The following is a 25,815-nucleotide window of genomic DNA, read 5'->3' as shown; positions in this document are numbered from 1 at the left end:
CACAGGACCTTCTTCCAAAAAGAAATTGGCTTCTCCAAATGTGCTTTTGCATACCTCAGCCGACTCTGTTTGTGGCGTGCTTGCAGAAACGGCTTCTTTCGCATCAATCTCCCATACAGCTTATCCTTGTTCAAAGTGCGTTGTATAGTTGACCGATGCACAGTGACACCATCTGCAGCAAGTTGATGCTGCAGCTCTCTGGAGGTGGTCTGAGGATTGTCCTTGACTGATCTCACCATTCTTCTTCTCTGCCTTTCTGATGTTTTTCTTGGCCTGCCACTTCTGGCCTTAACAAGAACTGTACCTGTGTTCTTCCATTTCCTTACTATGTTCCTCACAGTGGAAATTGACAGGTTAAATCTCTGAGACAGCTTTTTGTATCCTTCTCCTGAACAACTATGTTGAATAATCTTTGTTTTCAGATCATTTGACAGTTGTTTTGAGGAGCCCATGATGCCACTCTTCAGAGGAGATTCAAACAGGAGAACAACTTGCAAGTGGCCACTTTAAGTAGCTTTTCTCATGATTGCATACACCTGGCTGTGAAGTTCAAAGCTCAATTCATGCTGCGATGAAAAAAAAAAAAAATCACATACTCACCTCTCAGGCCCCTGGCACTTGCTATATTCACCTGCTCCCCGTTCCACCGCTGCCGGCCGCCGCTGCGTCTTCCCTGTCCTCTGCACTGACTGTTCAGGCAGAGGGCAGCACGCACACTAATCGCGTCATCGCGCCCTCTGACCTGAGCGTCAGTGCAGAGGACGGGGAAGAAGGAGCAGGTGAATATCGCGCACTGAGTTATACTCACCTGCTCCTGGTGCGGCCCCTGGTTCCCCAGCGCCAGTAGCTTCTTCCTGTATTGTGCGATCACATGGTACCGCTCATTACAGTAATGAATATGCCCAATGGGAGTGGAGTTGGGTCCATATTCATTGCTGTAATGAGCGGTACCATGTGACCGCTCACTACAGGAAGAAGCTGCCGGTGCCGGGGAACGAGGGACTGCGCCAGGAGCAGGTGAGTATGATTACACAGCTGCTGCTCCTCCTCCCCTGCCGACCCCTGGGTATGACTAGAGTATAAGCCGAGAGAGGCAATTTCAGCCTAAAAAAATGCCCCTAATACTATTCTGCAGCAGGTGAGCTGTATATTATAATATTCTGCAGCAGGTGAGCTGTATATTATAATATTCTGCAGCAGGTGAGCTGTATATTATAATATTCTGCAGCAGATGAGCTGTATATTATAATATTCTGCAGTAGGGGTCATTCCGTGTCAAGTGGACCAGTGGTCCCCACTCGACCTTCTCCGATTTTGCTGAAAATTTATAAGGATGTACATGTATGTTTGAAAAGAGGTTCTGTAAATTTTTAGGGCCAGATCTCAAATACATTGGCCACTGTTGACCTTTCACTGGAGGTTCCACCAAGCCTGCGGCTTCAGCTAAGAGGATTTTGCAAACTTTGGCACATAGCCATTAGAGTTCTATACTGGCTATGATGCTGAAATTTGGCATACTAGCCCAACTTTTGCTGCTAAACACGATAAAATTATTACCGGCTATGACAAAACAATATTTGGGCCGCAATTTTGTGTCAAAGTAGCTTGAAAAACGCGTTGCATAAAATTTATGCCAAACTTTGCCCATATATAACTCAAGACCAAAAACCAATAGTAACTGGTGCTTTGCCCTGTACACCAAACATCTACATGACTTTGCATTGCTGCAATATCACGGTCAAAGCATATGTATTTGTGGAAATATTCACACCCACATATGATGAAAAACTTAAAAAAAACGAATTTTACCTATTTTTAGGTCAAATTTCTCAAAAAGGGTACCCCTAAAATATATTAATTCTGATATCATTAGAAAGAGCACATTTTTCTCTACAAGGATCATTGTTTGTTTTTTTGGAGTCTCTCAGTTTAAGAAATGAAAAATGCTACTGAACATGGTGTTATTTATTAATATGCAATGAATGGTAACTGCACTATTCAAACCCTTGCGTTGGTCCATGGTGGTTATACCACAACCAATTCCCTAAGAATTGGTATTATAATCCTATTAAGAATTGTAATAATGCTGTCTTTCGAGAATTGGCAGCCCCATCGCCTAGGAGCCATGGCCGATAGCCGTGCAAGGCGAGCCTCGGGCGGTCTCTTTATCGCAGGTTCCGAAGCCTGAGGGTGGGTGTCTTTGCCTAGGATCCCAAGCCTAATATTGGGTATCTTTTGTTGGTTCCCAAGCTATAATGTTCAGTCTAAGTGGTCTGGAATTGTTGCTGAATTTGCAACATAATCGGTTCAGAGAAGCTGTATTGTCGGCCCATTGCTGTCTAAAAAGGTCCAAATTTTGGCATTGGCACCTAAAAGTTGGTCCATTAAGGCTATATCAGACGAATTCGGTGTCTCTGAACGAATGGTCAAACAAGCTCGAAAGCTTAAATGTGAACATAGGATCTTAGCCTTACCTAGAATTAAGTGTGGCAAGAAAGTTTCTGAGGAAGTGAAGAAAAAGGTGCAGGCATTTTTTGAGGATGATGAATTCAGTCGAATGTGCCCTGGTACAAAAGACTATGTATCAGTGCGAATAGCAGGAGAAAAAAAGCAGATGCAAAAGCGACTATTACTGAGCAATATGAGGGAAATGTTTGTTGCCTATCGGGATCGGAATGGCCCTGAAATTGGATTTTCCAAGTTGTGTGAGCTTCGGCCAAAGTGGTGCGTAACCGTTGGATCTGCTGGAACACATTCCGTTTGTGTGTACCATTCACCAAAATGTCAAACTAATGCTTGCAGCATGCCCAATCAGTGATGACTACAAAGAGCTCATATGCAAAATGGTCTGTGGAATTGAATCCAAGGACTGTATGCTTGGCCGTTGTGATAAATACCCGGGTCCTGAAGTTTTAAAAGAATTTCTAGTCAATGTGTTTGTCAACAGTGACCCTGAAGATATTATTGAGTTCAAACAATGGATTCACACTGATCGAGACACGCTTGATACCAAACAACTGACTATAGAAGATTTCATTGAAGAATTGGTTTTGAAAATTTCTAAACTTTGTAGCCATCACTACATCGCCAAGCATCAAAGTTGCTATCTGAAATCGTTGAAGGAAAATCTGAGACCTGGAGAGCTTGTGATCCTTATGGACTTTGCTGAAAATTACTCATTTATTGTTCAAGATGCCATTCAAGGTTTCCACTGGGAAAATAGTCAAGCTACAGTACACCCATTTGTAACTTACTTCAAGGAGTAAAATGGTGAAGCTGCGCAGAACATCAGCTTGTGCATAATCAGTGATTGCTCACAACATGACACAGTTGCAGTCTACACTTTCTTAACAGTAATTGTGGAGTATCTCAAGACTCATCTATGGGATTCGTCATATCCACTACTTCAGCGATGGATCTGCAGCCCAGTACAAAAATTTAAAAAATGTTCTCAACTTGTGCCACCACAATGCTGATTTCAATATCAGCGCTGAATGGAATTTTTTTGGTACCAGTCATTAGTGTTGAGCATTCCGATACCGCAAGTATCGGGTATCGGCCGATACTTGCGGTATCGGAATTCCGATACCGAGATCCGATACTTTTGTGGTATCGGGAATCGGTATCGGGATTAATATCAATGTGTAAAAGAAAGAATTAAAATAAAAAATAGGGATATACTCACCTCTCCGGCGGCCCCTGGACTTTACCGCCGTAACCGGGAGCCGTTGTACCTAAGAATGCGCGCTTGAAGGGCCTTAGATGACGTCACGGCGCTCTGATTGGTCCGTAGCGGTCGCGTGACAGCTACGCGACCAATCAGAAGCTGCTGACGTCATCTAAGGCCCTTCAAGCGCGCATTCTTAGGTACAACGGCTCCCGGTTACGGCGGTAAAGTCCAGGGCGCGTCAGAGGGTGAGTATATCCCTATTTTTTATTTTAATTCTTTCTTTTACACATTGATATGGATCCCAGGGCCTGAAGGAGAGTTTCCTCTCCTTCAGACCCTGGGAACCATACAGGATACCGTCCGATACTTGGTGTCCCATTGACTTGTATTGGTATCGGGTATCGGTATCGGATTAGATCCGATACTTTGCCGGTATCAGCCGATACTTTCCGATACCGATACTTTCAAGTATCAGACGGTATCGCTCAACACTGCCAGTCATGGAAAGTCACCCTGTGATGGGATTGGAGGGACAGCAAAGAGGTTGGCAGCTCGTGCCAGTCTTCAACACCCAACTGAAAACCAAATACTGACCCCGGTGGATTTATTCAACTTTTGCAATGAGCAACTGCATGGAATCAAGTTTTTTTTTGTTCCAAAAGAAAAAATTTACGAAATACGGGTAGTTCAAGAGGAAAGGTTCAAAGATGGTCATGCAATTGCTGGGACAAGAGAAAATCACCAGTTTGTGCCAATTGATGACAAAAAGATTCGCATTTCAAGGGTGTCAAATGACCCATCATCTTTCATTGCCTATGTAGATAGATCTGTCAGATCAGAAATGCCTTTTGTGCCAATTGCAAACCTCCAGCCAGGGCAATACATTGCCTGCATTTACGATAGGAACTGGTGGATTGGAAATATTTCTGAAATTTCTGTCTACGAGCATGATGCATTAATAAATTTTATGCATCCTCATGGACCAGCTAGCTTCTTTCACTGGCCTGTGAGAAATTATACATGCTGGATTCCCGAGCAGTCAATCATTGCAATAATTCCAGCACCAGCTGCAACATCAATGGGCCGACAATACAGCTTCTCTGAACCGATTATGTTGCAAATTCAGCAACAATTCCAGACCACTTAGACTGAACATTATGGCTTGGGAACCAACAAAAGATATTATAGGCTTGGGATCCTAGGCAAAGACACCCACCCTCAGGCTTCGGAACCTGCAATAAAGAGACCGCCAGAGGCTTGCCTTGCACGGCTATCGGCCATGGCTCCTAGGCGATGGGGCTGCAATTCTCGAAATACAGCATTATTACAATTCTTAATAGGATTATAATACCAATTCTTAGGGAATTGGTTGTGGTATAACCACCATGGACCAACGCAAGGGTTTGAATAGTGCAGTTACCATTCATTGCATATTAATAAATAACACCATGTTCAGTGGCATTTTTCATTTCTTAAACTGAGAGACTCCAAAAAAAACAAACAATGATCCTTGTAGAGAAAAATGTGCTCTTTCTAATGATATCAGAATTAATATATTTTAGGGGTACCCTTTTTGAGAAATTTGACCTAAAAATAGGTAAAATTCGTTTTTTTTAAGTTTTTCATCATATGTGGGTGTGAATATTTCCACAAATACATATGCTTTGACCGTGATATTGCAGCAATGCAAAGTCATGTAGATGTTTGGTGTACAGGGCAAAGCACCAGTTACTATTGGTTTTTGGTCTTGAGTTATATATGGGCAAAGTTTGGCATAAATTTTATGCGACGCGTTACTTTGACACAAAATTGCGGCCCAAATATTGTTTTGTCATAGCCGGTAATAATTTTATCGTGTTTAGCAGCTAAAGATGAGCTAGTATGCCAAATTTCAGCATCATAGCCAGTATAGAACTCTAATGGCTATGTGCCAAAGTTTGGAAAATCCTCTTAGCTAAAGCTGCAGGCTTGGTGGAACCTCCAGTGAAAGGTCAACAGTGGCCAATGCATTTGAGATCTGGCCCTAAAAATTTACAGAACCTCTTTTCAAATATACATGTACATCCTTATAAATTTTCAGCAAAATCGGAGAAGGTCGAGTGGGGACGATTTTTAAAACTGGTCCACTTGATGTGGAATGACCCGTAGGTGAGCTGTATATTATAATATTCTGCAGGAGGTGAGCTGTATATTATAATATTCTGCAGTAGATGAGCTGTATATCATAATATTCTGCAGTAGATGAGCTGTATATTATAATATTCTACAGTAGGTGAGCTGTATATTATATTCTGCAGCAGGTTAGCTGTATATTATAATATTCTGCAGTAGGTGAGCTGTATATTATAATATTCTGCAGTGGATGAGCTGTATATTATAATATTCTGCAGTAGGTGAGCTGTATATTATAATATTCTGCAGTAGGTGAGCTGTATATTATAATATTCTGCAGTGGATGAGCTGTATATTATAATATTCTGCAGTAGGTGAGCTGTATATTATAATATTCTGCAGGAGGTGAGCTGTATATTATAATATTTTGCAGTAGATGAGCTGTATATCATAATATTCTGCAGTAGATGAGCTGTATATTATAATATTCTGCAGTAGGTGAGCTGTATATTATAATATTCTGCAGTAGGTGAGCTGTATATTATAATATTCTGCAGTGGATGAGCTGTATATTATAATATTCTGCAGTAGGTGAGCTGTATATTATAATATTCTGCAGGAGGTGAGCTGTATATTATAATATTCTGCAGTAGATGAGCTGTATATCATAATATTCTGCAGTAGATGAGCTGTATATTATAATATTCTACAGTAGGTGAGCTGTATATTATAATATTTTGCAGTAGGGGAGCTGTTGCTCTAGCTGCTGCTGTTACAGGCAGATAGATGTTGGTTGTGTTACACAGCCGGGATCTGTGATGATGCCGGCTCAGATCTTAAGCTGCTCTATAAACCCACCGTGACCATGTGACTTAATCTTACAATTTTTGTAGCAAAGGCGTTAAAGAGTAATGTGTTCATAACATATGATTCCCATCAATGCTGCGCCACCGGGGGCAATGAGTGCATGGAATAATGAAACAAAAGAGTATACAGGCATTGCAGCAGGGGAGCGCAGCTGATTCTTTCTGTGGGGTACAATATTTCCCTGCCTGTTTTGACATATTGTACCTCAAATAAATAACCAGCTGTGATCCCCTGTTGTAATGTCTGCATATTCTTTTCCGTCCTCCCCTGCCCAGCAGCTATAGTATGATCAGACCATATTCGTGAATGGTCAGACACGGCCACTACACAGTACACAGTACGGGCAGCACGGTGGCTCAGTGGATAGCACCTCAACCTTGCAGTGTATGCTCTCCCCGTGTTTGCGTGGGTTTCCTACGGGTACTCCAGTTTCCTCCCACACTCCAAAGACATACTGATAGGGAATTTAGATTGTGAGCCCCATTGGGCACAGCGATGACAATGTGTGGAAACTGTAAACAGCTGTGGAATATGTTAGTGCTATATAAAAATAAAAAGATTATGTAGATTACTATTTTTTTATTATGCATTGCTTATATAGCGCTACCATATTCTGCAGCACATTATCATTTCTGTCCCCATTTGTGCTCACAATCTAAATTCCCATCAGTATGTCTTTGGAATGTGGGAAGAAATCGGAGTACCAGAAGCAAACCCACGCAAACACTGGGAGACATACAAACTCCTTGCAGAATTGGACCCAGGACCCCAGCGCTGCAAGGCTGCAGTGCTAACAACGGAGCCGCCGTGCTGGCCCCCAAAATTACTGTTATTGTGAACAGTTAAGCAAATTGAAGATGAAATTATCTCTAAAAGGCTTAAACTTAAAGATGACATATTTCCTTTGTATTTTAGGCAAAAAACTATAAAGGTTGAATTTGATGGACCTTGTTCTTTATCACCCTATGTACCTATGTAACTATATATTTATTTATATATTCATCTTTCACATTTCGAAAATTACAAAAAGGAAAATGGGCCAATGCAAATGTCTCCACATTCCTCCACATAGCATAATGCAACTCATAGTCCTCCATATAGAATAATGCACCCCATAGTCCTCCATACAGATGGAGATCGCGGCGGCCATTTTCCTGAAGCAGAGTTCGCATCTCGGCTTCAGGAAAATGGCCGCCGCGATCTCCATCTGCGCACGCGCGGCATCCCGCGGCCATTTTCCTGAAGCCCCGGGCAGCAGAGCGCTCCATCTGCGCACGCGCGGCCACAGGAAGATGGCCGCCCCCACCGATCACCAGGGGAATATCGCAGATCGCGCTCTTTTTCCACACCTATGAAGTGGATTCGGGCCATGGGCATGCGCAAACCACTACGCCACCAACAGAAAAATAAGCAAGATCTGGGGGAAGGAACAGCGATGTCACCACGCCCATTTGACCAGACCAGCCTGATTGACAGGCGAAAACGGCGACTTTGGTAACGTATTTCGGCAGCATAGGTGGGGAATCAGGGTCCACAAAATACACTATTGTAATGCACAGCTCAGGCCCTATTTAACGGTATTTTTATCTCATATGGAAAAAACGGGGTGACAGGTTCCCTTTAAACAAAAGAACCCTGTGGCAACAGGGGATGAGGATGGTCTGATATGACCCTTTGCCAAACTTTCTGCAATATAGTCCTTCATGGCCTGCCTTTCTGATCAGAGATTTTATACAGTTTGCTCTTAGGCAGCTTGGCACCAGGTACAAGATTAACGGCGCAGTCATAAGGACGATGGGGAGAGAGTTCTTGGCACCCCTGCTCCGAGAATACATCCCCAAAATCAGACAGGTATTTTGGTACAAACTGGGTATTGACCCTAGCAAGCCAAGTACCCAAGCAATGTCCTTGGCAATACTCACTCCATTACTACTTCCTGAGTCTGACAATGTACTACAGGATTGTGCAGAGCGAGCCAAGTCCAAGAACCACAGGTGAGGGCAGACCCTTTAGCATATAATGGTCAATCACCTCAGAGTGCATGGCCCCTACCTGAAGACGTGAACCTCGGACGACTTGAGTAAAATACCCGTTCTCAAGGGGGCAAAGTCGATGTCGATTATGGGTATGGGTCTTGACATTATACAGTATGTGGATTGAGGCCACGGACCTGGACAAACCTAGCATCGATCAAGTTGAACCCCGCCCCACTGTCTAGAAATGCAAACACCTCTATCTTAATTTCACCCAGGTGAATTTCTGCTGGTAGAAAAAATTGTGTCCTACCTACGGAGGTGACGAGTACACCCGGGTTGCTAACCTCCCCGCAAATGGCCCTTTTTACCAAAGTAAAAACACACTCATCCTTTTCACCAAAAAACAGATGGTTCTACAGAGTGAGATGCCGCACCCACCTGCATGTGGTCCTCAGATGACTCAGTCCCAATCTCCCTTAGCCCTGGACCTCCCGCACCTTGGGGTGTCTCCTTATGTCTCTGACGAAGACGGCGATCAACCCAGGTCGCCAGAGACATGGCCGCCTCAAGAGAGTCTGGAGTCTCATACAGGGCTGAAGCATCCTTCACCCTTACTGTAAGCCCCTCACAGAACAGGCAACGGAGTTCCAGATCATTTCACTTAGTGTCCATGGCCCACCTCCAAAACTAAGAGCAATACTCCTCCGCCAACCGGTCCCCTTACTGAAGTTGGCGCAGTGTGGACTCAGCCAAGGAGATGCGGGTGGGGTGTAGTATATAAGGCCCAGCGCCCGAAAAAAATTCCTCCGTCTGAAGCGGCTGATAGTCAGACGTGAGAGAAAATGCCCATGCTTGGAATCCCCCAGGAGGAGCGAGATTACCTGAGATGAGATTACCTAGATGTACCTGAGGAAACAGGATGTAACCTTTAGGGTATGTGCACACGTTGCGGATTTCTTGCAGAAAATTCCTGAAGAAAACCGGAAATTTTCTGCAAGAAATCCGCATTTTTTTTTTGCGTTTTTTTTCCGTTTTTTTCGCGTTTTTTTAGCATTCTGCAAGCGTAATTAGCTTGCAGAATGCTAAAGTTTTCCAAGCGATCTGTAGCATCGCTTGGAAAACTGACTGACAGGTTGGTCACACTTGTCAAACATAGCGTTTGACAAGTGTGACCAACTTTTTACTATAGATGCAGCTTATGCAGCATCTATAGTAAAAGATAGAATGTTTAAAAATAATAAAAAAAATAAAAAAAATGCTTATACTCACCCAGACATCTCCTCAGCGGCCGTCCGGCTCCTCTTCTAGCTGGTCTGTGCGCACAGGACCTCCCGTGACGTCACGGTCACGTGAGCGGTCACATGACCGCTCACGACCAATCACAGGACAGTGACGTCATTCGGCGAGGTCCTTCAGCGCACACCAGCTACAGGAACCGAACGGCAGCGTGCGAGGAGGCGGGAATACATCGAGGGTGAGTATAGGACTGTTTATTATTTTATTTCTTATTTTTTGACCACTTATATGGTGCCCAGTGCGTGGAGGAGAGTCTCCTCTCCTCCACCCTGGGTACCAACCGCATATAATCTGCTTACTTCCCGCATGGTGTGCACAGCCCCGTGCGGGAAGTAAGCAGATCAATGGACCCCTAGGTGTGCGGAATCCCTGCAATTCCGCATTTTTAATGAACATGTTGCTTTTTTTTCCGCTATGCGATTTTTTCGCGGAAAAAATCGCAACATTTGCACAAAAAATGCGGAATACCCTGTAAATAATAGGAGGCTTATGTAAGCGTTTTTTTTCGCGTTTTTATCACGTTTTTATAGCGAAAAAACGCGAAAAAAACGCTAACAATCCTGAACGTGTGCACATGGCCTAACAGGCCTCTCTGATTGCAACAAACTTTTCACGGCCCCCAGAGAACTGTCAGGCAAAGCGATGTTGGACTCAACTATAGTTTGACTGGGTGACATGATTCCCACACCAGATGTATTAGGGTGCTGCAAAACAAGCATGCATAAATCTGCCACCTCCAGGCTGAGCTGCTGCAGTTGCCATCAGAGCGGTGATAGGATCCATAATGGATCAGCAAAAAATGTTACGGTCAGAGCTAATGCCATGACACAGCTATCAGGAGACCCGGGACCAGGGACTCCTTCTCTGTCCCTAACACTAGGGCGCGCCATAGCTCGCTCTATTCTGCGGGATACTTCTGAAGGTGAAGATGCCGGGGTTGCCACCCTTGCCTTATCTCCTGAGTTAGCCCTCTGTTTGTTCTTTTCCCCCACCCAGGGAAGAGGGGCACTACTGTGCACTGTAGTACACCAACTCGACAAACAAGGCTGGACAAACAAAAGTTAACTGAAAACACCAGACATACAAAATATTCACCCACATATAATAGAGGAGTGTACTGGAAAGTGGAGGAAGGGGAAAAGAACAAAGTAGAGGAGGAAAGGGAATTATCACACTTACAAACAACGCAACAGTCTAAGATATGCCTCCAAAACTCCTTCTGATATAAACAACTTTCCTGCTAAGAAATGCAGCAAATGCTAGCTCTGACATGGATCTGCATCAGGACCCAGATTATAAAGGGGATGCGAGTGGCTAACTGAGCTCAACTGAGAGCTCAGAGTTTTCAACATGGCTAATTACCAACCTTTATGCCCAAAGAAATAAACACCATTAAAATGAAGAAGTGCTTCTTCTCACAGCGCAGGAGTAGGAGCAATCAGACGCTGTGGTATTCTGGCTCCTCTCTGTTGCGGTAACCCTGTGACAAATGCAAACAGTATAATACACAGTCCTTGATATAGTATAATGCAGCCCCTATATAGTATAATGCCCACCCCATAGTCCTCCAGTATTATGGCCACCACGTACTCTCTGATTTAAAAAAAAAATTCAATACTCAACTCTCCCTGTTTCCTCACTGCTCCAGTCTCTGCAGCGTGTCTCCCTCAGTAGCTCCACTGCCTGACCCGATGAAGTAATATCATTGCGCCCGCTGTGTTAACGTCAGACGCTAAGGGGGAATGATGTCAGGGTTCCACCCCTCAGTGTCTGGAATACAGTTACTGACAGCTCAGCCATTCAATTTGGTACAGGGGCGTGCTGAAGCTATTGATGCTTTGATTGACAGCTCAGTCAACCAGTCTGGTGCAGGGGTGTGCTGAGCTGTCGGTACGTTGATTAACAGCTCGGCCATCCAATCTGAGACTGGGTGGCGCTGTCTCTTAAGTGTTCATTATCCCAGGTGATTGCCAGGCTGTCATGGTTCCCAATGGCAAGGGAACGTAAGAAACATATAAGTAACGAACGAGCTCTCGGGTGATGGAAACTCGAGTTGACCGTGAGCTAAATCTACCACACAACTAACAGTAGCCAGGGAGCATACCTACGGCTTCCTATATGCCACGCGCCAGCCGGAGGACTAACTACGCCTGGTAGAGGAAGAAACAGACCTGGCTTACCTCTAGGGAAATACCCCAAAAGATGATAGCAGCCCCCCACATGTAATAACGGTGAATTAAGAGGAAAAGACATACACAGTATGAAAGTAGATTTAGCAAAGAGAGGTCCACTTACTAGATAGCAGAAGGATACAAAAGAGGACTTCACGGTCAACTGAAAACCCTTTCAAAAACCATCCTGAAATTACTTTAAGACTCCTGTGTCAACTCATGACACAGGAGTGGCAATTTCAGCCCGCAAGAGCTTCCAGCTACAGAGAATAACAAAAACTGCAAACTGGACAAAAGATACAAAACAAAAGGACAAAGTCCACTTAGCTGATCAGCAGACTAGTAGCAGGAACATGCAACCGAAGGCTCTGGTTACAATGATGACCGGCAAGGAAATGACTGGAGAGCAAGGCTAAATAGGAAACTCCCAAACACTGATGGAAGCAGGTGAACAGAAGAAGCAAAGTGCAAACAAGTCACCAGTACCACCAGCAACCACCAGGGGAGCCCAAAAAGCGGATACACAACAGTACCCTCCCCTTAAGGAGGGGGCACCGAACCCTCACAAGAACCGCCAGGGCGATCTGGATGAGCCCTATGAAAGGCACGAACCAAATCCGAGGCATGAACATCAGAGGCAGTTACCCAAGAATTATCTTCCTGACCATAGCCTTTCCATTTAACCAGATATTGAAGTCTCCGTCTGGAAATACGGGAGTCCAAGATCTTCTCTACGACGTACTCCAATTCACCCTCCACCAGCACAGGAGCAGGAGGTTCAGTAGAAGGAACCACCGGTACCTCATATCTCCGCAACAACGACCGATGGAACACATTATGGATAGCGAAAGATGCCGGGAGGTCCAAACGAAAGGAAACAGGGTTAAGAATCTTCAAAATCCTATAAGGACCGATGAACCGAGGCTTAAATTTGGGAGAAGAAACCCTCATAGGGACAAAACGGGAAGACAACCACACCAAGTCCCCAACGCGAAGGTGGGGACCAACACGACGACGACGGTTAGCAAACTGCTGAGTCCTCTCCTGGGACAATTCCAAATTATCCACCACTTGTCCCCAAATCCGATGCAACCGATCCACCACAGCATCCACTCCAGGACAATCCGAAGATTCAACCTGACCAGATGAAAAACACGGATGAAACCCTGAATTGCAAAAGAAAGGAGAAACCAAAGTGGCAGAACTAGCCCGATTATTAAGAGCAAACTCCGCCAACGGCAGAAAGGCAACCCAATCATCCTGATCCGCAGACACAAAACACCTCAAATAAGTCTCCAAAGTTTGATTAGTTCGCTCCGTCTGGCCATTGGTCTGAGGATGGAATGCAGACGAAAAGGACAAATCAATGCCCAACCTGGCACAGACTGCCCGCCAAAATCTAGACACGAACTGGGTACCCCTGTCAGAAACGATGTTTTCCGGAATACCATGCAAGCGAACCACATTTTGAAAAAACAGAGGGACCAACTCAGATGAGGAAGGCAACTTAGGCAATGGTACCAAATGAACCATTTTAGAAAAACGGTCACACACCACCCAGATGACAGACATCTTCTGAGAAACAGGGAGATCCGAGATAAAGTCCATAGAGATGTGCGTCCAAGGCCTCTTCGGAATAGGCAAGGGCAACAACAACCCACTAGCCCTAGAACAACAAGGCTTGGCCCGAGCACACACATCGCAAGACTGCACAAAAACACGCACATCTCGAGACAGGGAAGGCCACCAGAAGGATCTAGCCACCAAATCTCTGGTGCCAAAAATTCCCGGATGACCTGCCAGAGTAGAAGAATGAACTTCCGAGATGACTCTAGTGGTCCACTTGTCAGGAACAAACAGTCTACCAGACGGACAACGATCAGGTCTATCCGCCTGAAATTCTTGCAAAGCACATCGCAAATCTGGAGAGACAGCAGACAAAACCACTCCATCCTTAAGGACACCAGCAGGTTCAGAATTCCCAGGAGAGTCAGGCTCAAAACTCCTAGAAAGAGCATCTGCTTTCACATTCCTAGAACCCGGTAAGTACGAGACCACAAAATTAAACCGGGAAAAAAACAACGACCAACGTGCCTGTCTAGGATTCAGGCGCCTGGCAGACTCCAAATAAATTAAATTCTTGTGATCAGTCAAAACTACCACCTGATGTCTGGCACCCTCAAGCCAATGACGCCACTCCTCAAATGCCCACTTCATGGCCAAAAGCTCCCGATTACCAACATCATAGTTTCGCTCGGCGGCCGAAAATTTTCGCGAAAAGAACGCACAAGGTCTCATCACTGAGCAGTCGGAACTTTTCTGCGACAAAACCGCCCCCGCTCCGATCTCGGAAGCATCGACCTCAACCTGAAAGGGAAGAGAAACATCAGGCTGGCGCAACACAGGGGCAGACAAAAAGCGGCGCTTAAGCTCCCGAAAGGCCTCCACGGCAGCAGGGGACCAATTGGCAACATCAGCACCCTTTTTAGTCAAATCCGTCAGAGGTTTAGCAACGCCAGAAAAACCAGCTATAAATCGACGATAAAAATTAGCAAAGCCCAAGAATTTCTGGAGACTCTTCAGAGAAGTAGGCTGCGTCCAGTCGTAAATAGCCCGAACCTTGACAGGGTCCATCTCAATAGAAGAAGGGGAAAAAGTATACCCCAAAAATGAAATTTTTTGAACCCTTTAGACACAAAGAATTCTCCCGCAAAACCTGAAAAACCCTCCTGACCTGCTGAACATGAGACTCCCAGTCATCAGAAAAAATCAAAATATCATCCAAGTACACAATCATAAATTTATCCAAATATTCACGGAAAATATCATGCATTAAGGACTGAAAGACAGAAGGTGCATTAGAAAGGCCGAAAGGCATTACCAAATACTCAAAATGGCCCTCAGGCGTATTAAATGCGGTCTTCCACTCATCCCCCTGCTTAATTCGCACCAAATTATACGCCCCACGAAGATCAATCTTAGAGAACCACTTAGCCCCCCTTATGCGAGCAAACAAATCAGTCAGCAAAGGCAACGGATACTGATATTTGACTGTAATTTTATTCAGGAGACGATAATCAATACAAGGCCTCAGAGAGCCATCCTTTTTAGAGACAAAGAAAAAACCGGCTCCTAAAGGTGATGAAGAAGGACGAATATGTCCCTTTTCCAGGGACTCCTTAATATACTCGCGCATAGCAGCATGTTCAGGTACAGATAGGTTAAACAAACGACCCTTTGGAAATTTACTGCCAGGAATCAGATCTATGGCGCAATCACAATCCCTGTGAGGAGGGAGTGAACCAATCTTAGGCTCTTCAAAAATATCACGATAATCAGACAAAAATGCCGGAATCTCAGATGGAATAGATGACGAAATGGACACCATAGGAGTGTCCCCATGAGCCCCCCGACATCCCCAGCTTAACACAGACATAGCCTTCCAGTCAAGGACTGGGTTATGAGACTGTAACCATGGTAATCCAAGCACCAAAACATCATGTAAATTGTACAACACAAGGAAGCGAATCACCTCCTGATGGTCTGGAGTCATACGCATAGTCACTTGCATCCAGAACTGTGGTTTATTAAAAGCCAAAGGTGTAGAATCAATACCCTTCAGAGGTATAGGGACTTCCAGAGGCTCTAAATCAAACCCACAGCGTCTGGCAAAGGACCAGTCCATAAGACTCAGAGCGGCGCCAGAGTCCACATAGGCATCCACGGTAATAACTGATAATGAACAAATCAAGGTTACAGACAAAATAAATTTGGACTGTAAAGTGCCAATTGAAATGGACTTGTCAACCTTCCTAGTACGCTTAGAGCATGCCGATATAACATGAGCAGAATCACCACAATAGAAGCATAACCCATTTTTACACCTATAATTCTGCCGCTCGCTTCTGGACATAACTCTGTCACATTGCATTTTCTCTGGCGTCTCTTCAGAAGATACCGCCAAATGGTGCACGGGTTTGCGCTCCCGCAAACGCCGATCAATCTGAATTGCCATCGTCATGGACTCATTCAGACCTGTAGGCGCAGGGAACCCGACCATAACATCTTTAACGGCATCAGAAAGGCCCTCTCTGAAATTTGCCGCTAAGGCGCACTCATTCCACTGAGTAAGCACAGACCACCTACGAAATTTTTGGCAGTATATCTCCGCTTCATCTTGCCCTTGAGATAGGGCTATCAAAGCTTTTTCAGCTTGAATCTCCAAATTAGGTTCCTCATAAAGCAACCCTAAAGCCAGGAAAAACGCATCCACATTGAGCAACGCAGGATCCCCTGGTGCCAATGAAAATGCCCAATTTTGAGGGTCACCTCGCAGCAAAGAGATTACAATCTTAACCTGCTGGACAGGATCTCCTGAGGAGTGAGGTCTGAGAGAAAGGAATAATTTACAATTATATTTGAAATTCAAAAACCGAGATCTATCTCCGGAAAACACCTCTGGTGTAGGGATTTTAGGTTCAGAAATAGGAGCATGTATAACAAAATCTTGTAAATTTTGAACCTTCGTAGCAAGATTATTTAAACCTGCAGCCAAACTCTGAGGATCCATCTTTAAACAGGTGAGCTCAGAGCCATTCAAGGATTATAAGGAGAGAAAGGCAAAGGCTGTAATTAAAGCTGAAATACAACAGATCCAACTATGGAGCAAGCATAGAGGAAAAAGGGAAAAAAAAAAAAAAAAATTTACAGACTTCTTTTTTCTCTCCTTTCTTCTGCCAATAAGTTTAACACAGGCCGGTCATACTGTCATGGTTCCCAATGGCAAGGGAACGTAAGAAACATATAAGTAACGAACGAGCTCTCGGGTGATGGAAACTCGAGTTGACCGTGAGCTAAATCTACCACACAACTAACAGTAGCCAGGGAGCATACCTACGGCTTCCTATATGCCACGCGCCAGCCGGAGGACTAACTACGCCTGGTAGAGGAAGAAACAGACCTGGCTTACCTCTAGGGAAATACCCCAAAAGATGATAGCAGCCCCCCACATGTAATAACGGTGAATTAAGAGGAAAAGACATACACAGTATGAAAGTAGATTTAGCAAAGAGAGGTCCACTTACTAGATAGCAGAAGGATACAAAAGAGGACTTCACGGTCAACTGAAAACCCTTTCAAAAACCATCCTGAAATTACTTTAAGACTCCTGTGTCAACTCATGACACAGGAGTGGCAATTTCAGCCCGCAAGAGCTTCCAGCTACAGAGAATAACAAAAACTGCAAACTGGACAAAAGATACAAAACAAAAGGACAAAGTCCACTTAGCTGATCAGCAGACTAGTAGCAGGAACATGCAACCGAAGGCTCTGGTTACAATGATGACCGGCAAGGAAATGACTGGAGAGCAAGGCTAAATAGGAAACTCCCAAACACTGATGGAAGCAGGTGAACAGAAGAAGCAAAGTGCAAACAAGTCACCAGTACCACCAGCAACCACCAGGGGAGCCCAAAAAGCGGATACACAACACCAGGCTACTTAACTGAGCTGTTTCTCCCAGACCTCTGCCAGACATACAGTACATTCCACTAACTGTGGTTTGTTCTCTCTGCACCTTGCGTTCTGTATGTTGATCTTTCATTCCCTGACCTTGGACCTCATTCCGACCATCCATCTGTTTAACCCCTTCTGCTCTGATCCGCTATCCTTCTGGTTTTCTGACCTCAGAAAGTTACCTGTCTATGCTTTTTTCTCTTCCATTTGACGTACCCTCTTGGCTTCTGACCTTGGACTCCTTGACTATTCTGACTCAGAACTTGGCCGTGAAAAAGTGACTAGCGTCAGAGATGGTAAAGGAAGCATCACCTGACACTTCCTCCTCCATCATTATTTCAACTGTATAGGCAGCGAGGATGCTGATACAGTCAAATGTGCGATACTTGGGGAGGTGGGGGCCTAGGGCCAGCACTGACACTGGGCCCACGACACATAGGCCCCATAGTGGCTGTGTGGTCTGCCACTATTAGCTGCATGCCACTGATGGCCCCTGGGGGAGTGGGGGCACTAGGCAAATGCTTAGTTTGTACCGCCCTAATGCCAGCCTTGGCTGTGTCCCAACTTTCAATCACTGTGTGCAATGTCATCTCTCCTGCCGCCTTCATTGCTCTGCAGCTCTAACATCTTGGAGGGAGTGGACAGTTACTCTGCTCTCTATATACTTACATTCAATTAAATACCTTATTCTCTTCTTGAGATCTGGTCTTCCAGATATTCAAACACCCAACATGAATCATTGTAAGCAGTACCAAACTCTGTGAGCCACAAGCTGCACTGACAAGTCTGGGAGCATTTTCTATACTAATGAAATTGCATTGTAGGCTGTGAAATTACAGGCAAATCGTACTAGTACATAGCGATACATTGGTGTATACCAATGCATTTATATGTACATTCTAGAGGTCAGAGATTTGTTATTCTTCATTAAAAATTACTAAAAAATAATGAAAAATAATTGTCATTTTAATGCACTTTAAAAAAAAAAATAACACCATGAATCAGCAAATAACATAGATATATTTGATGTCCCTGTAATCATAACAAGCCACAATAACAAACTTCTCTAATTATTGCGTCTTCTGTGTTTTTTATGTGCTTTCCCTCTTAAGCTACCGTCCCACGATGAGCGTTTCTTGTTTTTGACACTGTGCCGTGTCAAAAATGCAGGTTCTTACAGTTCCAGCAAAGTGGATTAAAATTTATAGAAATCTCATGCCCACTGTGCTTCTTTTTAACACTCCATAAACTCAACTATGGTTCGTTTTTCAAATCCGCAGCATGTCAAGTTCTCTTGCGAGAGAAATAAGAATTCTCCAGCAATGAAGGGTAAATATAAACTTCACATTTATTGGTAGGTAAAAAGATTACGGCAACCTCATATCCTGGGCCGGTGTCAGCAACCGGCGCACCCGGGCAAGTGCAGGGTCCCTGAGCAGGTGGGGGAGCCCACTCGCCGTCGGGGACCCAAGCGTGCTATGGTGGTCTGGTGCCTGTGCCAATGCCTGCAAGTGGGTCCCCGGCACTTGTGATATTTATCTCTCCCCACTCCACCGCTGTGGCGTCTTCTGCGTCCTCTCACTGTGACGTTCAGATCAAAGGGTGCGATGACATCACGTCTGTGCGCCCTCTGCCTGAACAGTCAGTGCAAAGAGCCGGAAGACGCCCGACACTGAAGACCGGCCAGCGAGGAGAGGTATTTAATTTTTTTAATGTTTGGAGCAATATATGGGAACCATCATACACTGGAGTATCATATGGCGCCCATTATACATTAGAGCATCATATATGGGGCCCATCATATACTGGAGCATCATATGGGGTACATTATATATTGAGCATCATATGGGGCCTATCCTATATGGAGCATTATATGGGGCCCATTCTGTATGGAGCAATATATGGGGCCATCATATACTGTATGGAGCATTATATGGGACTCATTATACTGTATTGAACAATATATGTGGCTCATTATACTGTATGGGGCCAATCCTATACTTTATGGAGCATTATATGGGGTCCATTATAAACTGTATGGAATATTATACAGGGCCCATTAAGTATAGAGCATTATATGGGGCTCATTATACTGTATAGAGCATTATATGGGGCTCATTATTTTGTATAGAGAAATATATGGGGTCTAATATGTACTGTTTGGAGCAATATATGGAGCTCGTTATTCTGTATGTAAGCACTATGTGGTGGCCATAATACTGTATGAAAGGATTTACTATTCAGTTTCTGACCTATTGTAGAATTTACAATAGATATCGCTCATGTAATGTAAGAGGTGAAATCTTTAGCATTGTACTATACTGTATCTATATTTTTCTATATATCACAGGAGGGTGTGATCAAGAAATGCACTAACCTCAACCATGGTACTATTTTAAACAATTTTTATTAGAACAATTCTTTTTAAAACAACATATTTTTGTTACTACAAGAAAGGGTCCTGGAACCACAAAAAAGGGACAAATCTGCCATAGGTCACTCCCTATGAAAATCTGGCTAAATACTTTGTGTTTCTATAGCTGCCCCTGCTATGTTGCACACATAAAAAAATAATGAATATTTACATGTAATCACATGTGAGGGAAAGAAAATTCATTTGCTCATATGAGCACACCTTAATCTAGGTAGCTGCACGCTAATCCTCTTAGTTTAATTAGATATTTCCCCCACATTGTAAAAATCAATGCAACTATCTATTTAGTATGAGGCATACCTGTTTTTTAGCCACATGGGAGTGATCCTCGGCGTCCCTCTGCCCCGACGCGCGTTTCACACCGCTTCTTCAGGAGGCTCCATTGGAGGGCCAGAATATAGTTTTAAAAAAACTAGGAACAAATTCCTATGCACACTGCACATATCTTATTTTGAATTAAAAAACACAACAAAACAGGAACAAATACAATATTTAAAATGAAGAACAAGTAAAGTTAAATAAACAAACTTACTGGTATTTCAATTGGAACTATGGGCCTGCTTTTGGCTAATGAGATGGTCACTGTCCGGTTCCATATTTGTCACTGCTAGTCGTAACCATTGAAGCAATTGTTCTCTTTCTTGATATCAAGGTTTCCTGGGGATTCCAAATTGCTATTAGTAAGATACCAATATATATACAGCGCTACAAAAACAATATACCAGCAATAAAATTGCCCACAGAGACATACAGACTGCACTGCCCATCAATGCAGTCTGATCAGTGCCCATCAATGCAGCCTTGTCAGTCCATATCCTTTCAGCCTCAGCTGTGCCCATACTGGTGGAACTCTGCTTTTACCTCAGACTCGGACTAGTGTGGTCTAAGAGTCCCCAATAGGCAGCAAAGGTCCCTAATAGGCAGCATAGTCCCCAGTAGGAAGCTCAGGTCCCCAATAAGCAGCACAGGTCCCCAGTAGGCAGCTCAGGTCCCCAATAGGCAGCACAGGTCCCCAATAGGCAGCACAGGTCCCCAATAGGCAGCACAGTCCCCAATAGGTAGCACAGTCCCCAATAGGTAGCAAAGTCCCCAATAGGCAGCACAGGTCCCCAATAGGCAGCATAAGTCCCCAATAGGCAGCACAGGTCCCCAATAGGCAGCACCGTCACAAATAGGCAGCACAGTGCCCAATAGGCAGCACAGGTCCCCAATAGGCAGCATAGTCCCCAGTAGGCACCACAGGTCCCCAATAGGGAGCACAGGTCACCAGTAGGCAGCATAGTCCCCAAAAGGCAGGTAAATGTCCCCAATAAGCAGCACAGGTCCCCAATATGCAGCATAGTCCTCAATAGGCAGCTCAGGTCCCCAATAGGCAGCTAAGGTCCCCAATAGGCAGCTCAGGTCCCCAATAGGCAGCACAGATCCCAAATAGGCAGCACAGTCCCCAATAGGCAGCACAGTCCCCAATAGGTAGCATAGTCCCCAAAAGGTAGCATAGTCCCCAATAGGCAGCACAGGTCTCCAATAGGCAGCATAGGTCCCCAATAGGCAGCATAAGTCCCCAATAGGCAGCACAAATCCCCAACAGGAACCACAGGTCCCCAATAGGCAGCATGGTCCCAAATAGGCAGCATGGTCCCAAATAGGCAGCACAGTCCCCAAAAGGCAGCACAGGTCCCCAATAGGCAGCACAGGTCCCCAATAGGCAGCATAGTCCCCAGTAGGCAGCACAGGTCCCCAATAGGCAGCACAGGTCCCCAATAGGTAGCATAGTCCCCAATAGGCAGCATAAGTCCCCAATAGGCAGCACAGGTCCCCAATAGGCATCACAGGTCCCCAATAAGCAGCACAGTCCCCAATAGGCAGCACAGTCCCCAATAGGTAGCACAGGTCCCCAATAGGTAGCACATGTCCCCAGTCAGCAGCACAGGTCCCCCCAGTAGGCAGCACAGGTCCCCCCAGAAGGCAGCACAGGTCCCCAGTAGGCAGCATAGTCCTCAATAGGCAGGTAAATGTCCCCAATAAGCAGCACAGATCTCCAATAGGCAGCATAGTCCCCAATAGGCAGCACAGGTCCTCAATAGGCAGCATAGTCCCCAATAGGCAGCTCAGGTCCCCAATAGGCAGCACAGGTCCCCAATAGGCAGAACAGTCCCCAATAGGTAGCATAGTCCCCAATAGGTAGCATAAGTCCCCAATAGGCAGCACAGGTCCTCAATAGGCAGCATAAGTCCCCCAATAGGCAGCACAGGTCCCCAATAGGCAGCACAGGTCCCCAAAAGGCAGCACAGGTCCCCAAAAGGCAGCACAGGTCCCCAATAGGTAGCACAGGTCCCCAATAGGCAGCACAGGTCCCCAATAGGCAGCACAGTCCCCAATAGGCAGCATAAGTCCCCAATAGGCAGCACAGGTCCCCAATAGGCAGCACAGGTCCCAAATAGGCAGCACAGTCCCCAATAGGTAGCATAGTCCCCAATAGGTAGCATAGTCCCCAATAGGCAGCACAGGTCCCCAATAGGCAGCATAGGTCCCCAATAGGCAGCATAAGTCCCCAATAGGCAGCACAAATCCCCAATAGGAATCACAGGTCCCCAATAGGCAGCATGGTCCCAAATAGGCAGCACAGTCCCCAAAAGGCAGCACAGGTCCCCAATAGGCGGCACAGGTCCCCAATAGGCAGCATAGTCCCCAGTAGGCAGCACAGGTCCCCAATAGGCAGCACAGGTCCCCAATAGGTAGCATAGTCCCCAATAGGCAGCATAAGTCCCCAATAGGCAGCACAGGTCCCCAATAGGCATCACAGGTCCCCAATAGGCAGCACAGTCCCCAAAAGGCAGCACAGTCCCCAATAGGTAGCACAGGTCCCCAATAGGCAGCATAGTCCCCAGTCAGCAGCACAGGTCCTCCCAGTAGGCAGCACAGGTCCCCAGTAGGCAGCACAGGTCCCCAATAGGCAGGTAAATGTCCCCAATAAGCAGCACAGTTCCCCAATAGGCAGAAGAGTCCCCAATAGGTAGCATAGTCCCCAATAGGTAGCATAAGTCCCCAATAGGCAGCACAGGTCCTCAATAGGCAGCATAAGTCCCCCAATAGGCAGCACAGGTCCCAAATAGGCATGACAGGTCCCCAATAGGCAGCACAGGTCCCCAATAGGCAGCACAGGTCCCCAAAAGGCAGCACAGGTCCCCAATAGGTAGCATAGTCCCCAATAGGCAGCATAAGTCCCCAATAGGCAGCACAGGTCCCCAATAGGCAGCACAGTCTCCAATAGGCAGCATAAGTCCCCAATAGGCAGCACAGGTCCCCAGTAGGCAGCACAGGTCCCCAATAGGCAGCACAGTCCCCATTAGGCAGCATAGTCCCCCCAGTAGGCAGCACAGGTCCCCAGTAGGCAGCATAGTCCCCAATAGGCAGCATAGTCCCCAATAGGCAGCACATGTCCTCAATAGGCAGCATAGTCCCCAATAGGCAGCTCAGGTCCCCAATAGGCAGCACAAGTCCCCAATAGGCAGAACAGGTCCCCAATAGGCAGCACAGTCCCCAATACGCATATGCAGGGCCGCGCATCATCTTTCCTTGCCGCCTCGTCGTTCTGCCCACGATTACAGGGCCCGTCGGCATTGAACTGTAGTGAAGTCCAATGTCGGCCGGGCCCAGGGGCTGGATAAATGTCCTCTGAGGGCCGCATGTGAGATAGCTGATGGTGAACCACCATTAAATGTTACTGTTAGCCACATATTCATCGGCCAAAGGAAAATAAATGCATACAATCATATGCATGGGGGGATGGGGGTTGCTTTTTTCTTTCCATGGGCTGACAAACATGAGGCAACAATCATTTTTAATGGTGCATCAAACAAGGGGGAAAAGCATTAAAAAAAATGCAAAAATCAGAGAATATTGATATTGTGTAATTTGGGGCGGACATATGCAGAAAACAAAACCACCGGATTTCTGCAACATGTGAACACGGCCTAACAGACGCCAGATGTCATACAGGGACGCTACATAAAGATGAGAACGTTCTGGCGGCTCCGACTGTGAATGACTGAAATAAATCCCCCGAAACTGTGGTAGGGCCTACGTCCTGCGGTCTCCTGCATGGCCTCACTGCCAGCGCCCCTCTGACAACTCCTCCTGGCAGGGGAGAAAGATGGTAACTGGCTGTGACACCGGTGCCCACAGCATAGTGCAGCCTCTTTGGTAAAGTCGTATACATTTACACTACTATACTGAAGGGGCGCTCTGCCTGTTCTGACGGCAGCGACCTGGTGACGAGCTCTCACTGACTGTGGAGACAGTCTAGCTGCAATGACGGTAATCAGAGCGGACATGTTGCCACAGCAGCCATGTGAGGGGCTGACAGTAATAGCAGACGTTACACAAGACGCCCTCAGGACATAAGGCGCCATCTTCTGTGTTTACACAGCGCGGGCTCGACGGTTTCCATGGTAACAGGCTCCCGGAAGCGCCGGCTGACGTCATCTCAGCGCGTCCACCAGGACACTGCACGTGGAAGCTGGGAGCTCAGAGCAGGCGGAGATCGTCAGGGTTGAGCCTAGAGTGTATGGGCTCCTTCCAGGTCCTGACTGCAGCCCATACACTCTAGCCGGCTCATTACTGAAGATGCTAGAGTGTATGGGCTCCTTCCAGGTGCCTGACTGCAGCCCATACACTCTAGCCGGCTCATTACTGAAGATGCTAGAGTGTATGGGCTCCTTCCAGGTCCTGACTGCAGCCCATACACTCTAGCCGGCTCACTGTGAAGATGCTAGAGTGTATGGGCTCCTTCCTGGTATATATTCTTGAAGATAGCAGACTTTATGGGTTGCTGCCTGGCCCTGACTGCAGCCTAAACATGTCACTAGAATGTATGTGCTCCTTCAAGGTATAAATTATTAAAGCCAGCAGAATATATGGACTCCTGCCAGGTCCTGACTGCAGCCCATACAGTCTAGCCAGCTCACTGGTGAAGAGACTAGACTGTATGGGCTCCTTCCAGGTATATATTATTGTAGATACAGACTGTATGGGCTCCTGTCAGGTATATATTATTGTAGATACAGACTGTACGGGCTCCTGTCAGGTATATATAATTGTAGATACAGACTGTACGGGCTCCTGTCAGGTATATATTATTGTAGATATAGACTGTACGGGCTCCTGTCAGGTATATATTATTGTAGATATAGACTGTACGGGCTCCTGTCAGGTATATATTATTGTAGATATAGACTGTACGGGCTCCTGTCAGGTATATATTATTGTAGATATAGACTGTACAGGCTCCTGTCAGGTATATATTATTGTAGATATAGACTGTACAGGCTCCTGTCAGGTATATATTATTGTAGATATAGACTGTACGGGCTCCTGTCAGGTATATATTATTGTAGATATAGACTGTACGGGCTCCTGTCAGGTATATATTATTGTAGATACAGACTGTACGGGCTCCTGTCAGGTATATATTATTGTAGATATAGACTGTACAGGCTCCTGTCAGGTATATATTATTGTAGATATAGACTGTACGGGCTCCTGTCAGGTATATATTATTGTAGATATAGACTGTACAGACTCCTGTCAGGTATATATTATTGTAGATACAGACTGTACGGGCTCCTGTCAGGTATATATTATTGTAGATATAGACTGTACGGGCTCCTGTCAGGTATATATTATTGTAGATATAGACTGTACAGGCTCCTGTCAGGTATATATTATTGTAGATATAGACTGTACGGGCTCCTGTCAGGTATATATTATTGTAGAT

General features: G+C 45.5%; 2 protein-coding genes across 2 annotated transcripts in view; one reads left to right on the top strand and one right to left on the bottom strand.

Annotated features, from left to right (window-relative positions):
- LOC143783517 (uncharacterized) overlaps window positions 1-20,734 on the bottom strand; it is a 36,242-nt gene extending 15,508 nt beyond the window's left edge. Inside the window, exon 1 of the transcript XR_013217224.1 lies at window positions 20,572-20,734. The gene's annotated coding sequence lies outside the window, so the exon portion shown is untranslated. The remainder of the gene's footprint in view (window positions 1-20,571) is intronic.
- Window positions 20,735-24,471: 3,737 nt separating this feature from the next.
- LOC143782025 (coiled-coil domain-containing protein 86-like) overlaps window positions 24,472-25,815 on the top strand; it is a 56,794-nt gene continuing 55,450 nt past the window's right edge. The window contains exon 1 of the mRNA XM_077269090.1: window positions 24,472-24,590. The gene's annotated coding sequence lies outside the window, so the exon portion shown is untranslated. The remainder of the gene's footprint in view (window positions 24,591-25,815) is intronic.

This window comes from Ranitomeya variabilis, chromosome 6 (assembly GCF_051348905.1).
Source record: "Ranitomeya variabilis isolate aRanVar5 chromosome 6, aRanVar5.hap1, whole genome shotgun sequence".
Taxonomy (NCBI): Eukaryota; Metazoa; Chordata; class Amphibia; order Anura; family Dendrobatidae; genus Ranitomeya; species Ranitomeya variabilis.
The sequence above is the reverse complement of the archived record's forward strand: the minus strand, read 5'-3'. Positions and strand labels throughout refer to the sequence as shown.